Source organism: Chrysemys picta, unplaced genomic scaffold (assembly GCF_011386835.1).
Source record: "Chrysemys picta bellii isolate R12L10 unplaced genomic scaffold, ASM1138683v2 scaf349, whole genome shotgun sequence".
NCBI classification, from domain to species: Eukaryota; Metazoa; Chordata; order Testudines; family Emydidae; genus Chrysemys; species Chrysemys picta.
This window is the reverse complement of record NW_027053056.1, coordinates 8,285-24,816: the sequence shown is the minus strand read 5'-3', so window position 1 is coordinate 24,816 and position 16,532 is coordinate 8,285. Positions and strand designations below refer to the sequence as shown.

The 16,532-nt window shown below is 48.8% G+C and overlaps 1 long non-coding RNA gene and 1 other non-coding gene across 2 annotated transcripts; one reads left to right on the top strand and one right to left on the bottom strand.

The window, feature by feature from the left end:
• The first annotated feature begins 774 nt into the window (after positions 1-774).
• On the top strand, positions 775-847 carry TRNAK-UUU (transfer RNA lysine (anticodon UUU)). The gene has a single exon. It is a non-coding gene; the product is annotated as a tRNA-Lys (tRNA).
• A 9,181-nt stretch (positions 848-10,028) lies between these two features.
• LOC135978628 (uncharacterized) lies at positions 10,029-14,873 on the bottom strand. The gene is made up of 2 exons (XR_010596007.1): positions 14,347-14,873; positions 10,029-13,696 (listed from the first exon to the last, which is right to left on the bottom strand). It is a non-coding gene; the product is annotated as an uncharacterized LOC135978628 (long non-coding RNA).
• Between the last annotated feature and the right edge of the window lie 1,659 nt (positions 14,874-16,532).

Here is a 16,532-nt window from a genome sequence, read left to right as displayed (position 1 = left end):
CAGTTGCATTCCTATGGTCGTGGCTCTAAGCTTTACCTCAGTAGTTTTTCTTCAACTGATTGCACATGTGCATTCCGCTCTTGGTGTGTATGCGCCCTGCGCACACTCACATTTCCCTCAGTGGTACTCGTTGGGGAAGCTTGAGAGCCCTTTGCTCTCACACCCCACTGTGTGCTGGTATAAAGGACCCAGCAGCCCCAAAGCCCCATTCGGTTCCTTCTTGCCATCCGTGACAGTCGCTGGAATTGTTTGGCTTGCCTTAGCAGATACTCTGTGTACAGCTCATTGTAAATTTCTTGTAAATAGTTAACCAGTTTTATAGTTACTTAGGGTTAGTTATTAGGTACTATCTGTGGCACTTTTCTTTTTCAGTTTCCAGATCTGAGGTTTCCAGTTTTCAGTACCGAGCGATCCCTCAGTCACCGGGCTTCATGCCCTGCGTCTCTTTTCTAGGCCGATGCCCACGAGCAACCCACCCTCACGCTGCTTAACGTGTTTGGGGGAAGCTTGTGTTTGGGGTCGTTGCTAATATTGCAAAGACTCTAAGCCAAGGACTAAAAAAGACTGAAGACAGGCTGAACTTTTTGCTTATGAATGCAGCCCTGAGACTCCCTTAAAAACCCAGTCATCCTGACTCAGCACTAAGGGCTTCAGTTAGGAGTGCACCTCCTCTGCTGCCTAAGACCCAGCAGGGCTCACCCTCTCCAGTGCCTAAGAAGAGTCTCTAGACACCCCGAGGGAGGAAGATCACCGACACCTACATTTAATAAGAGCGCCCGGATAGCTCAGTCGGTAGAGCATCAGACTTTTAATCTGAGGGTCCAGGGTTCAAGTCCCTGTTCGGGCACAAAAGTTTTTGGGGGGGAGGGATAGCTCAGTGGTTTGAGCATTGGCCTGCTAAACCCAGGGTTGTGAGTTCAATCCTTGAGGGGGCCACTTGGGGATCTGGGGCAAAATCAGTACTTGGTCCTGCTAGTGAAGGCAGGGGGCTGGACTCAATGACCTTTCAAGGTCCCTTCCAGTTCTAGGAGATGGGATATCTCCATTAATTATTATTAATAAGCATGTGGAATCCAAAATCCACGCACTCCTCTTCTCAGATGGCGCCACGATGGGCACCATTCACTCCAGCACTGAGGCAGGCACCATTGAGTCCAGGGCCCCAAGTGACACCTACATCTGCAGTACTGCAGCAACCCGAGATTGTCTCAATACCAACCACACTGAAGGCACTTGCAGCCACGAGAGATCTGCTGAGCCTGCTGGTATCCCTGGCAGTGCAGGATACTGCGTTCCCAGTACCAGCAGACAGAGGGGCACCGGTGTTGGTGCTGTGACAACCTCCTGTGCTTTAGACTTCATGCCCATCAGTACTGTTGAAGGAGAAGCCTGTGATGTTGGCTGCTCTATGCTTTTCGCCGACTCGGTGCTGTTCTCCGACACCCTCAGGAGTTGCCCCCTTGGTGTGCACAGGTGACTCATCCTCCTGAATTGGAGATTGGTGCCTATGATTCCCAGCATCGGAGCCAGTCATGCTACTCTTCCCCTTCCTCCCCCTGGGTAATTACTATGTAGGTTGCCTCAAGATCCTTCAGGTGGAGTGGGATTGGGTATGTCAGTGGGGCCGGCCACTGGTCCAGTGGCCCTTTTGGAACCCATAGGGTTCTCCCGTTTCTCGCTCCTGCACAAGACGTTCCTGCTCTGTGTCGTCAGGGAGGTGTGGGGAGACTATTCGCCAGGCACTCCCCGTTCCCGATTCCAGTATTGAGCAGGAGCCGCCTGCTGGACAGCTAACGGAGAAGGGGCAGCCGCAACCTGTGCTGGCTTCGTGCTCTTCCTCTCCTGACTGGTAGTTTCTTCAGGAGGCATCTCACCCGCTCCAGAGCTCACCGGGAAATGCCACCAGTTTTGTTCCCTACAAGGTCACAGTCCAGGTTCCATCATGGACGCTTTCCTGCTAACCTGGTCGAATAAGCTCTGCTACACTTTCCCTCCAATTCCAGTCCTACATCGAGTGTTGGCAAAGCTCAAACGGGACCATGCCCGGGCCCAGCATGGCCTTGGCAGCACTGGTTCTCCATTCTGCTGGATCTGTCAATGGAGTCTCTGATATTGCTTCCTTTGGACCCACGTGTAATTTCACAGGTTCCTGGTCAGCTGCTCCATCCAAACCTGCGGGTTCTTTGTTTAACAGCCTGGAGGCTCCCTGGCTAAATCCTAGAGAGGAGTCTTGCTCGGCTCAAGTTCAGGATGTCTTGTTAAATAGTAGAAAGCCCTCTGTCAGGCCTACTTACGTTTCAAAATGTGAGCCTGTGTGCACAGAGACTCCAATCCCTTCACTGCTTTGTGACTTGAGAGACACCGAGTGGAATGCACATGTGAAATCACTTAAAGAAGAAAAAAACCATTACTAACCTCCCATAACAGTTGTTCTATGAGGTGTGTTGCACATGTTCCTTCTACCACCCGCCATCCTTTGTTTTGGAGTCGTCCAGCAAGAAGGAACTGACAGAGCTCTGGGCCAGTGGGGCCCTTTAGACTGGCACACGGTGGTGTGCCATGGCAGAGGACACTTGAGCTGCCCCGGCAGGTACCCCTGAGGGAAAATTTCCAACGAGTGTACGCAGGGCACCTGCGCACTGAGAGTGGATTGAACATGTGCAACACATCTCAAAGAACAACAGTCAGAAGGCTAGTAACTGTGACAATGGAGCCTCACTCTGACCCGTCATCAAATTGCATCTAGGCTTGGCAGAATTGGATTCTTTTTTTTTAAATGTTGGCAATTAATATAGATTTTTAAGCTTTTTTCCCTCAGTTTTTAAGTATTTAATTTTCACAGTCGTGGGAAATTAATGGGGAGTTGAATTAGGGCAGTCCCCACAGCAGGGCTGCAGGGGGCTCCCTGCCCGACCGAGGGGCCCAAGATACTCAGTCGCAGAGTGGACAGGAGGCTGCGGTCCTCGCCTGGTGAAGCAGAGACTCCCGGTCAGGACCACAAGGAGGAGGAGGAGCCTCCAGCCGAGAGGGAGGCCAACTGCTGCTGAATGGTTCCCGCCCAGGGATGGCCATCACGCTCCCGGTCAGTGAGTGAGTGGGGCACGACAGTGGAGCTGCGGAGGACTCCCTGTGCAGCCCCAGGTCCAGTGACAGCAGCTCACTACAGGTGCTACGTTCGGGGCAGACAACGCTTGCCAGCTGTTATTAATGGAAAGCTTTTAATCAATTTCTGTATGTCAGCGAAACGGACGTTTACCAGTGATTAAAAATGTAAATTGAATCCTGCCAAGCTACATGTCTAACTCACCCTGTGTCCTCTCCTAAGGGGAGTGTTTGTTTTATCATTCTGTGAGCTCTCTGGATAATACTTCCTGTTCCTTTATTAATGCTCCCCAAAGACATGAGACTTGTCCAGGATGTTACTCACTGAAAGGCTATTAGCTGTCAGCTCTTTACTGTATCCCCTGGGAGCTGGTACTGGTCTAGCAGGGTACAAATGGCAGCTTTCCAGATGTAAAGAGCCCTGGGTGCGTGCTGATTGAGGAGATGTTTCTTGCTGACTGAAGCTCTGCACTCGAAATAGAAAGCGCTCTCGTTAGTTGGAGATGCATCTCCATCTAACACCGGCTGGTGTCTGTTGCACACGAGTTTTATGGACTAGCTCCCATTGCAAGAAAAATGGAAGTAGGTTGCAAAACTGCAGTGCACTGCTGGGTAGTTGAAGAGGGTTTATTTAGAGCTGAGCAAATAATTGATTTTTTTTTTGCTTCAGTTGTTCAACCAAAAAAATCTTTCTCACACAATTAATTTGGGGTTGACCTAAAATGGGAATGTTACGTTTTTCTCACCAAAAGGAAAAACTAGTATCATTGTCGTGTGACTGCTGTGCTGGGAAGAGGTGCAGGGGTGAGCAGTGGCCAGTCCAGCGCCTATTGTCCTTCGGACCGGTTACCAGAGGAAGACGTAATGGATCACCCATAGTTTCAATGTGTGCGCATAGCCGAGTCCTTGGATGTGACAGGTTCTTTGGGAGCGACAGCGGGGCTGAGATGTGACTCTGCAATGGAGTTCTAGGTTCAGTTCCCAGCTTGCGTAGCCTCTCACGGGGATAGCGGATACGGGTTGTGAAGGGCACAGAATTAGCAGCAGTGTGTACAATTTAAAAACTAGGGCAGCTGAAGCGCAAGGGTTGAACAGCAGGGGGCAGAGTGTGGAGTCCAGCCTGCCCCCTCCACCAGCCAGGACTGCATTAGGGGGACACTAAACCTCTCCCGGCAGCTACAGCCAGGCAGCAGCATTTGGGGCTCTGTTCTCCTCTGCACTCATCCACCCACAATGGGATCATGCAGCGGCCAAGTCACATGAGATGCCAACTACTGCCCTAGTGGCAGGCGAGAGCCCATCAGCAGCATGAGGCAGAAGAAGGTGTGTAAAAGCACCTTGATGTACAATGAGAAGAATGGACCACGCAGCCGCATCCCACTGGGGGCTGCAGGGACACTGGACCCACCAGTGTTCCACTCACAAGGTCTTGTGCACCCCTCACTCCATCCTACTCCCCTTGCACTCAGAGGAATGAAGCAGAAGAGGTGGAAGGGTTTACCCAGCTGCTAGAGGGGAAAAAGCAATTGTCCATCTCTCCCCCTGTATGCACCGACAGTAGAGGGAAGTTACAGGAGTCCCTGTGCCAGGGAATATGTGGATCCTCTATAGGGGGCAGTAACCTGCCTATGGGTCCCCAAGCCCCCTTTCCTTGCTCGAAGTGGCCCTCGTCTGGGTCTCAAAATGAATGGAATTGGTTTATAGGCCAAGAAACCCCCAAATATCAGTGTAATGTGCTCACAAGGGAGTCAGTCCTGGAGCTTCTTCCTCCCTCTGCTGGTGCTTTCTCATAGAACACTTAGTGCATTTGTTCGGCGACCCTTAACCATTTGCTGCTGCAGTAGATTCCCTCGGTGCTGGGACTGGAGAGACGTTGCCCTTCCTGCCGTTCTGGGGGAGACAGATTACCCCATGCGTCAGAGCTGAATGGCTTTGAGATCCCAATGGCAGTAACGGTGCTGGCCTGCAGAGGTCAGTGCATGCCAGAGAACAGGCTGATGGGGAGAAGGAGCACTAGACAAGCTTGCACTGAACAGCTTGTTGGAGCAGAACTGGTGTCTTGGATTGTGAGCACTCCGGCAGGGGCTGTCCCCTGAGTGCATACAGTGCCTAGCACATCAGGGCACTCCTGGTAAACAAAGTGTTATACCACTAACCCCCTTTTCCATTTCTCTGTCCCCTGCTGCCTGCCTGAAAATCCCTGTAATGGTGGGAGGAAGAGAACCTGAAGATGTTCCTAGGAGTTGCTCCCCTCCGGCAGGTGGGCTAGATCAGTAAGAATCCCAGGCCTACAGCCCTTTAGGGTATGAGCTGGGGTGTCCATCTCTCCCCAGGCCCACGACGCCCCTTCCCAACTTTGCTGTTAATATGACAGCAGGAGCTGGAGTTAATATTACAATAGCAGCATTCTGCCAGCATGGTACGAACACGGGAAAAGAGGTGATTTCTGCCCCAAGAGCACATGCAGATAATGGGTGGGTGGAGGAAGGAAGCACCACTGAACCTGTTTTACGGATGGAGAGACAAAGGGCCAGCTGTTCAGAGGCATTGAGGTGACATATAACTAAGCAGGTTAGGTGCCTAAATCCCTTCTGCACTCAATTGGAGTTAGGCACGTGACCTGCAGAGGCAGTTTTGAAAATCCCACTAGGTGCCTAAATGCCTTTGGCCAAGAGGTGAAGGGCCAGGTCTCCCACCCTAGTTCTCAAGCACAAGGCTGTACTGCCTGCTAGGGGGGCCACTCCCGCATTCCCAGAATACTAGCCATCCCTGCCAGCGTGACCCTGCCCCTCCCGGCAAGTGGGCTTGCTGCATCAGGACGCCATTTTGAAGTGCACCCTGCTCCGCCCCTGCCAGCATGCCCTCATGCATGGCACATGCCAGGTCCCGCCGGCAGGAGTGGAGTGATGCACTCTTCAAGTTGGCGTCCCCTGGCTGGTACCGGCCAAGACCACGTCCGGTTTTGTCTCAGTACCGGCCAGGGCACAAAGCACCTAAAACCGGCTGAATGGCCAACCTACTTCCTGCTCTGCTGCTGTTCGAGAGAGAAGTTTCTGTATGGGTTTGGACCCCAACTGTTACTTATTCCTGGCCATGGGCAGCTGGTGAAGCTTCCCCTGGGGGAGGCCAGCTCCCTGTCCCTCCTTCCGCCTGCAGCCATGCCCGCACTCAGCCCCAGACCCCGCCACCACTCATGCCCCCCCCCACTGCTTGCTGCATTCCTCCTCTTCCCCCTCCCATCCCTGTGAGGCCCCCACCGCTTGCTGTGTCCCTCCCACCCCCTGCAAGAACCCCACTGCTCCCCGCATCTCTCCTCCACAAACTCCTTCCCCCAAAGCCCCCGCTGCTCGTGATCTCCATGTCCCGCCTCTCCTCCACCTGCTCCCCTGCGAGAACCCCACCACCCACAGGGACACAGTGAGCGGTGAGTGGCAGGTGGTGGTGGGGCTTGCAGGGGAGGGGGGGTGAAGGAAAGGTGGGACGTGGGAGCGGAGGGGACCTCTGGAGGGGGGGGTGGAGTGGAGGAGGGAAGGGACTCAGCCAGGCAGCTGGGCCCAATGGGGGCCTTGGGGAATGGGCAGAGCAGGGACGGGAAGAGGCAAAGTACAGGTGGGGCCACCATGGCCCAGGCGTCCAGTGGCAGGTCGGGGGCGGCTGTGCTCGCTGCCCATATGCCTGGCTCTGTAATGGGTCCTGTTTAATTTGTACTGAACTGACAGTTCCATCTGCCTCTTCATGTTCCCCTTTCTTTCTCCAGCCAGGTAATCATTAACGTGGGGTTTCTAGCCGCAGCAGTAAATTAAAAGACAGTAATTTTGTTTTAAGAGGTCTTATTAGAAAGATAAGCTGAGAACAAAACTGTGACAGACGACCTGCTCCTTGTCCTGGAGCTGGCGAACTAGTTAGCAGTTGTTTGAGACCTTGGGAAACCAGAGCTGTCCTCTATAATGACTCAGGATCATTGGATGATAACGCTGCAGAAAGTGTTTTACCCGCTTCTGGCCATAACTGGGATCCCATGTGAGTATGCGGGGCAGGAGGGGTGTGGCTGGATAGTCATCTTCATACATTTTAAGGCTGAAAGGAAGAATTGTAATCCTGCATCCATCTCATAGCTTCTGGTTGCCCTGGAGCAGGGCTTTAGAGACACACACCCAGTCTTGACTTAAAGACTTCTAGTGATGGAGAATCCACCAAGTCGCTAGGTGAGTTACCCTCACTGTCAAAAAGGTGTGCCTTATATTCAGTCTCTATTTGTCTAGCTTCGACTTCCAGCCACTGGATTTTTGTCATGCCTTTGTCTGCTAGGTTAAAGAGCTCTCTACTATCAGAAATCATATTTCATGTACAGGTACCTGTAGACCCTGATCAAGTGGTTTCTTAATCTTCCCTCTGCTACCCTAAATAGACTGTGCTTCTGAAATCTCTAACTGTAAGGCAGGTTTTCCAGACCTAAGTTAATTCCAGTAGCTTTTTTCTAAGCCCTTTCCAGTGTTTCAATTTCCTTTTTGAAATGTGGACACCTGGAGACACTATTTCAAACCTGGGGAAACAACTTTGAATGTTGGGGGGTGGATTTTTCTAGCTCTAGCTAGAAAATGGAAGATCACTTCTGAGCATGTTCCACACTGAACCCTGGGTTTCTAAGTGCAACAGGAGATAAAGGTGCTCAGGGAACAGGAGAACAGATGGGGGCACAAATAATAATAAATAAATTAATGGAGATATCTCCTAGAACTGGAAGGGACCTTGAAAGATCATCAAGCCCAGCCCCCTGTCTTCACTAGCAGAACCAAGTACTGATTTTTGCCCCGGATCCCTAAGTGGCCCCCTCAAGGATTGAATTCACAACCCTGGGTTTAGCAGGCCAATACTCAAACCATTGAGCTATCAATTATGGTGCAGTCAACACCTCTGTCTGGCTGGTGGTCTCCTTCACCGTCGAGCGCTTCGTGGCTATCAACACCTTCAAGCTGAAGGCAAAGCTGTGCTCCCCGAGACGCACGCTCTACACAATCGCCTTGGTTCACATCTACGGCTACCTAGTGGCTATCCCGTATTATTGGTCCAACATGAACCTCTTGATTTCTTTTGCTGCAAACGTTTTTTGCACCATCCTCAATTTTTAATAATAACTTAAAATGTCTGGGGTGAAATCTTGGCTCCGTTGAAGTCAATGGCAAAATTCCCATTAAAATCCTAGCTTCATTGGAGTCATCCTCTGTCTCTTTTTGAATTATGTGATGTAGAGAGAGAGGCGGCTGCCCTGCTAAATGTGACCTGAAAAGGATTTTTAATCTGGGTTTGTCTCTTTTTGCTTCTTTATTATAGATAAACTTTTAAATGTTTATAAGGAAAAGGAATTTTTAAAAAGCATTAGATCTTGTCTATCTGTGTGAGAACTTGACCGGTATAGTTATTCCACAGTAACTCACAGCTAACTCATAGAATAGTTATGCTGCTCAATTTCCCCCGTGTAGACAAGCCCTTTAAAATATCAAGAATGTTACTTCCTCGGTTTTGTTAGAGGACTTCTTTGTGGGATCTTCGCTGTATATTGAGTGCTTTCTTACCATTTGAATGCAGGTGGTGGTGAATCTTTAACATATACTGTCTTTTCCTACATGTTTGTTAGGCATTGGAGTTGAATAAGTGTTAACCATAACAACACCCTGTCTGACTAAAAATCCCTTCCCCTCTGTTACTCAGCTTGCTTTCTCCTATCTCTTGTGATATCATCATCTCGTCAGTTTTCCATTTGCCTATGGAGTTCCAGCGTGGACAAAAACCTGAATTTCTAATGCACCAACGAGCAGCCTCTCTCCTTCCCTCTTTTGCTTCTTTATGGATGAAGCTAAGACATGGGTTTCTAATTTGCAGGTCACCTGTAAAACAGCCATGCAGAAATCTCTCTCCAGTCAAACAGCAGCACCCTCCCTTGGGCCTGTTTGGCTCAGGGCATGTCTACATGTGCAAACTGACCAAAATCATGGTGTTCTGCAATAGCTAGCTGCCCACATGGGCAGCTATTCCAGAAGAGGGGTGAAGAAGAGCTTACTCTGCTTTGGCTATGCCAGTCAATTTCCCTGTGTAAATGAGGCGTGAAGGGTTTGGGGACCCCGCCTGGCTGGTAGTATTGCAGAGTAAAAGCTGTCAGCTTGATTCAGCACATATGTGATGGTTCTCAGGGTACCCAGGACTGTCAGTCATGTTGGTATCCTCAGCCTGTAGCGTGAGGGACTCTTGTGCTTAGCTGGGTGACAGCTCCCTGACACCACCAGCCTGTCAGACACTCCAGCACTCTCCTCTGGGCTGTACCAGGCCTGGCTTTGCCTTGCAAGTTAACAAGAGATGCAGCTCAGTCCCCAAGCCCCTTTGAAGCATCCCCCTGTGATGTCCAGCCCCTGCCACTGGCTACTCAGGGAAATACCAGGTCTGCTGTCCCACCATGGCTTGCAGGGTCTGTGGCTCCAGGGCTTCCAGATTCCTTGGCCAGCTGGCTCTCAGGGCCGCCAGCTCAGAAGCTGGGGTTTGCAGAGCTTCCAGGCTCCTTGCTGATTAGATTCAGCTCTGGTCCAGCACTTTGCTTAATCCCACAGCGTTTAGATCTATTTCCAGTGAGAACAAGAATAAGTTTCTGATCAAAGATTCAACATTCAAGTGACAGTGAGTGAGGATCTTGGAAACAAATGATTACATATCAGACAAAATCATAACATGCTTTCTAGAGACTCAACTTAACTAACAAGTTAACCTCCTGTCTAAAGAAATTTCTCATCCAACATCTTCTGCAGTTTTTCAGCCCAGCTTGGCTGAGATCCTGTTTTCATGAATGTAAATGCGCTGTCCGTTTACTTCCTAGATGCAGGGTTGTTACCGAAATATCGGGTCCACCTAGCTGAGAGCCAATAACAGCCAGACAGGGATAAGGAAGAGTTGCTTTATTCTGCAGAAGAACGGAGAGCTTTGCACCTTAGTACAAAAACTCTGTCTTACACACATTTTACAGATCCTTTATACACATTCAGACAAAGGTCCTTGCAGTGTTAACACTTGATTGGTGGTTGTCAGACCCAGGCTTTTGCTATCTGGTCAGTGAAAACCGGCTTGGGACCAGCTCCAACTACCTTTAGGCCTTGAAGGGAAGACAGTTGAAAAGTTCAGGCTACTGTGTACTTGAAGTGTCTGCTTCCCCCTAATGGCCCTGGTTGACATAAAGGCTGCTCTGTTAAGGGGGGGTCACTAGTAACTTTCACAGTCCCCCCTTCGGGCCTGACAAATTCAAAAATTGTCAGGCCCGTTATGCAATTTGCGATCAAGCTGGAGGGACAGATACTGGGTTTTCTTATGGACAGCAGAGCTTTTGATCATAGCATTACACAGGCATTTGGCACATTGTATCATTGTCCAAATAACACATAGAAAGAAAAGAATCCATTTAACAATTGTTTGAAAGAGCCCCGTAAACCATGACCTAAGGTCTGGAAGGAGGTCCTCAAAACTAAAGGTGTGATCAAGTGATAAAGCACGGAAAACAACAGCAACATTCTTAATGGCTTGTAAATCCTGCTCAATTAAGCCAGAATAATTAACATAGAAACAACATTTTTCCCCGATGCGAGCACAAGTCCCCCCCTAATTGGTTCATATGCTTGGAAGGAGCATTGAGAATGTTTGTACTTCCACCCAGAAAGTTTCCAAGTATGTCTCCATGGCCACAGATCAGATGGTACTCCTGATGTGTCTGTAAGGGCAGTGGGCCAAGCCTGATGCTCTAGATCATTCCGAATGGCCATTAGCTGGTCACTCAGGAAATCCTGAATTTCTGAACATGCTAGATCCCACTGCAATGCCTTCCCAGCCTCAGTGATATTCAATACCATTTCTGTCAGCAACTTCTGGGTCATAGAACTAAGGGCGGAGATAACATGTAACTCACCAATTCCAGCCTGTACCTGGGTTAGCTGTGCCCCAATTTCTCATCATGTTTTGGTTCTTAAAAATATTCCAAACTGCTGCTGCACTATTGGCCCCATCCCATAGGGATCCGGTCAAGTCACTTTTCTTTCTAGAGGAAATAACCCAAGCCCTCTGTTGTGCTAATCTAATGGCAGCCCCCTGTGAGCAATTGGGTATGTAGAGGTGATCTGGAAACTGAATAAGGGTAATGAAAATTTAACAGTCCCTAGTGTAGTGTTAATCACAGTTCATTGATATCCTAATACATTTCTTTTTGGTGTAGTACTATACCACATTCTCAAGCATGGGTCCCACAAGTTTCTTCCTGCCAGTGTATAATTCTTTGTTTCTTCACCAGGGTCAGTTCTTAATGTCTCTTGTAGTCAGGAATCCCTGGACTTTGGTGGTTCCAATGAAGCAAGTGTTCCTTCTTCTCTTTTCCTGAAACAGTGTGGTTTAGCATCATACAGGGGAGAGGTTACTAGCACATCACCCTGTAATGGTTTTGCTTCTTCTAGAAAAATCCAAAGGCACAGTAGGTCTGTCAGTGGACAAGGGAGAGGTTACTAGCACTTCACCTTGTCTTTTTTCCTTTTTCCTGCTGTCCAGAAGGCACAGCAGAGCTAGAAGGAGAAATAGGCTTATCAGTCGGAGAGTCCTCCCGAGGTTGAGGGGTCTTTTTACAGTGAGAAGCATGGGTCCAGGCAGGTAGTCCTTGGCACTTCATAGCGGTGTTGGTGGTTAACAGGACTTGGAAAGGGCCTTTCCAGTGGGGAGCCAAAGCAGTCTTTCATTGATAGACTTTACGTAGACTCAGTCTCCTTGTTTCAATGAATGGCAGGGCTGCTAGGGTCTTTGGGTAGCACTTCTTTTATCTGTGAGAAAAGAAACCTAACACATTTCATTAATGCTTGGCAGTGTTTTGCAGATCTCCTAGTTGCTTGGGCACATTCAGGCCCCCCTTTTCTTGGCTATCAGCCAAGTCTTAGCTGTGGGCAGTGTCCTTGGATTGGGCCAGCATCTTATCTTTGGACTGAGTTTGCTAGCTATTTTTTTTTCCAGTTAACTCGTTCTGTTCTTTTTCCTTCTTCCCTTCTTGGCTTCTTTTAACCTACAAAGGAAACTTCCACTCTTCACTCACACACCTTTTCCCAACAATGAACACATACAGATTGCCATTATACAGTACATTAGTCTTATTATTCAATGTATGCCATATACACCCTTCCAGTAAAATAACTTTATTACAGAGCTTTGGAGCAACAAACCAGGACAAGCACACCCACCTTTGAGGAGTCCACTCGGTACAACCTCTTGTGTCCAATAGCTTTCCTCCCTCCCCAGCCCTCTGGCTAGAAATCTGAGGTAGCCAGAAGGATCCCATGGGCAATATGGGGAATGGGTTAACCTTCCATGTCCTTGCTTCCAAAGACTGTTGGTATGCAAATTTTAACAACAATTTTGGCCATAGAACACAAAAATAATTCCTATTGTGCCAGTAAATGCATGGTACGTTGAATGCTATTCAGCTGGCATCCGTTTTCTCTGATGATCTGAAAGACAAAAGAACAGAGGTCTGCCCCTTCTGGGCAGTCAGTCATTGCTTAAAATATTTCCTTTATATACACATACTCTTGTAGATTTTAGGCAAAACAGAATTACCCCATATTTCCTTGTATTTATTTCATAGGCAGCCCAGGTTTCAGTGGCTTCTACTTTATTAGTTAGAAAATTGCATTAATACGGATGCTTTCTGGCTTGCTTCCAGATCCAAAGCTATCCACAGCTTAAAGATTCTTACTTAAAAAAAAGGGGACACAATTAACTTTCCCAGACTTTTGATTGCCTTTTACTTCTAACTCCTGCTTTCAAACACCCAGTGATCTGAAAAAGACAACACAACCTATATTGGTAGGTTTGCATTTCTTTTACCTCTGCTACAATATACACTGCACATGTTCTGGGGAAAATGCACATCCTCTCCACAATTCAATTTCCACAACACTAGCCACATCAATTTCTACACAAGGTGTAACTATTTCTTTTTAAACACCGGGTAAAGACCATTTACTTAACATATAATCTAAAGGGCTATCCTCAGAGGGTTTTACCAGAGACCCACCCATCTGCCTGCTGACACTCTAACAGAGAATTACACAGAGAACAGAGGGAATTATGGCCTAATAGGATCCTATTACAGGAATTTCTACTAATACTGACCGCTACAGGGGATGGGACAGAAGGATCCCAATTCGACCTCAGAGCTTCATCGCACGCGATGGCTTCCACTCTGAGGAATTACGAATGAGAGGCTCAGTTCCGTCCACACACCTAACGCCCAAATGTATAAGACAGAAATTCATTAACCGGTTAACCAGACCAGAACCAGATAGTGTCTCCTTATCCTATTAGGACTCACCTTATCGGAGCACAAACCCCAGGGGCTGCGGTGAAGCAGAGAAAAGGGGCGAAACACCCCATTGGCGCCGTTCCCAATTCGCCGCAGCCGTCCGGAGTCCAATGTCCGAGCTAGGAGAGTCCCGGCGGAGTCGCCAGAAACTGTTACCGAAATATCAGGTCCACCTAGCTGAGAGCCAATAACAGCCAGACAGGGATAAGGAAGAGTTGCTTTATTCTGCAGAAGAAAGGAGAGCTTTGCACCTTAGTACAAAAACTCTGTCTTACACACATTTTACAGATCCTTTATACACATTCAGACAAAGGTCCTTGCAGTGTTAACACCTGATTGGTGGTTGTCAGACCCGTGCTTTTGCTCAGGGCCAGCTCTAACTTTTTTGCTGCCCCAAGCAGCAAAAAAAAGTGCCGCCCCCCCCCCAACCGAGCACCGCCAGAACCCCCCCCAGAGCGCCACCCCCCGCGCCGCCCCCCCCGCCGAGCGCCGCGCGCCAGAGCCCACCCCACCCCCTGCACCGAGCGCCGCCGGAACCACCCCCTGAGTGTCGAGCCCCGCGACGCCCCCCCCCCCCCCCCGCCGAGCGCCGCTGGAGCCTGCCCCTGCCCCCTGCCAAGCGCCGCCGGAACCCCCCTCCAGCACCGCGCCCGCGCCGCACCCCCCACGAGCGCCACGCGCCGGAACCCTCCCCCCGAGCACCGAGCCCCACACTGCCCCCCCCGCCGAGCGCCACGCCACCGGAGCCCACCCCCCGCCGAGCGCTGCCGGAACCCCCTTCCAGCGCCACACCCCGCGCAACCGGAGCCCCCCCCCAGCGCCTCGCCCCCTCCCCCCGCGGAATGCTGCGCCGCGCTCCCCCCGCCGCCCCTTACCAGGCGCTGCCCCAAGCATGTGCTTGGGTGCCTGGTGCCTGGAGCCGGCCCTGCTTTTGCTATCTGGTCAGTGAAAACCGGCTTGGGACCAGCTCCAACTACCTTAAGGCCTTGAAGGGAAGACAGTTGAAAAGTTCAGGCTACTGTGTACTTGAAGTGTCTGCTTCCCCCTAATGGCCACTGGTTGACATAAAGGCTGCTCTGTTAAGGGGGGGTCACTAGTAACTTTCACAACTTTTCAGTTGCTTGTAACTTTGCATTGGGGAGCCCTGAAACTTCCCACCTCTGGCCTCAGCCCAATGACAGAGTTTGTTTTTATTTATTTTAAGTTAAATTGGACAGGAAACATTTCTGATACTTTCAGCTGAGGGGGGGGGGAAGCACTTTCTCTATTAGCATAAAAAAGTCTTCGATTTTTCAAACAGTTCTAGTACCTGAGTGGTTTGGGGCCAAATCCTGGATTGCATCAAAAACACAACTCCTAGGTTGAACATGTGCCTCTTGGAATCATGGTGGAAATCCACTTTGATTTGCCCAACCTTAAAAAAAAAAAAAATCTTATTTTGCTCATGCAAATGGGATTACACAAGGAAAATGGTAATACAAATTTTAAAACTTGTAAGGCACTCAGTTATCCCAGTGATGAGCACAGTACATAGATAGGCAAATCGAAAAATAGGTCCGATAGATGGGTATGCGTGGTAATTAGATAAACAGACATTTCTCTCTCCTTGTGAAAATGTTATAGAATGTAATAGAAATTGGTAACTTTTCCATCGTGTTTTTGAACCATCCTATCAAATACAATAAATAATTATAACCCTGCTATAGAATTCTATAGGATGGTAAAAAAGCAACTCACAGAAAGCAGCGGTGCCCTTTCAGATTGCAATGGGGAGGGGCAGGAGTCCAGCAGGACTTTCAGCAGGAGTCCAGAGGCTGTTTAGGTCCCTGGAAGCTCTTGGATTATTTGAAGAATAGAAGTGTAAAAATGAGTCTATTTCAAGAGCATTTGTTGTGATTATTTCCTATACATTTAATAACAATTCATGAAGGTTTACTACAACAAAATGACCAACACAGGACAAACAGGAAACTAAGCAAGCTAAGCCATCGGCACCTGTGGCACGTAGATCCAGCATCAAATAAAACCTAATTTCAATTTTAGAAAACAACAAGCGTCGGAGCACACAGAATTTCTTCCATAGGAATGACACTCAAAGCAGACATCCCAAACCAATAACTAACAAACAAAGTCAACTAATAAAATCTAAAAGAAAACCCTCCAAAAACAACCACTCTCCCCCAAGCAGAGTTTTGATGCTGAAAAGGGTGAAGTGCCAGATTGTCCATATAATTCACTAGGGACTGTGCTAATGCTCTTGATTTTATGTGGAAGGCGCTCAGATTTTACGGTGAAGGGTGGCAGTATAAAACCGATACGTAGGAACACAGACAGGTGTTACCAGTAGTCATACTGAACAGAAAACTGTGTTTAGTCCAAAATGCTTTTGTGCATAATGAGCAGAGAATTCTGAATCATTGCTTGTTTGGGAAGTCCCTAACGTTCATTCGTGGGCTGGCCCTTGTCAAACATATTCAGCTTTCACCCCATCTTTTTCACTTGTAGTACAGCAATTGCTCACCATGACACCATTTTGGGAATCCCCCCAGTTTACCTAATGCCATCCGTTGTCACTTGTACTATTTTAGGGGGAAAAGTTCCACAGGTTCTCTTTAAGTAGAAACCTGCTCCAGGCAGCATATTTATTCCCAACTCAATTGCATGTTCCTTCTCTTATACTGGTTTCACATCAATGCAATTGCTTTGCCATCAATGGAATTGCATCCTGATTTACACAGGAGCACGTGAGAAGAGAACCAGTGCAAAGAAGCCTCTTTTCCTTCAGGCTGGTGTTCACTAGAAAATAAGAATATGCTGGAACATGTTAACTAAAATGATCTTAAATGCAACTTTGCAGGCATTCAGATGGGCCTGAGCTTAAACCCCAGATCTGAAGACACCCTCCATACTCCTAACATACCTAAAGCGACCATGAGCATGTCTACATTGCAATGTCAACCCAGGTTTTGAACTCAGGCTCAAGCCTAACCCCCCTTTCATCTACACAGAAATCGCACTGACCCAGGGCTCAAACCCAGGGTCCCAGGGCCCTCCAGATGTG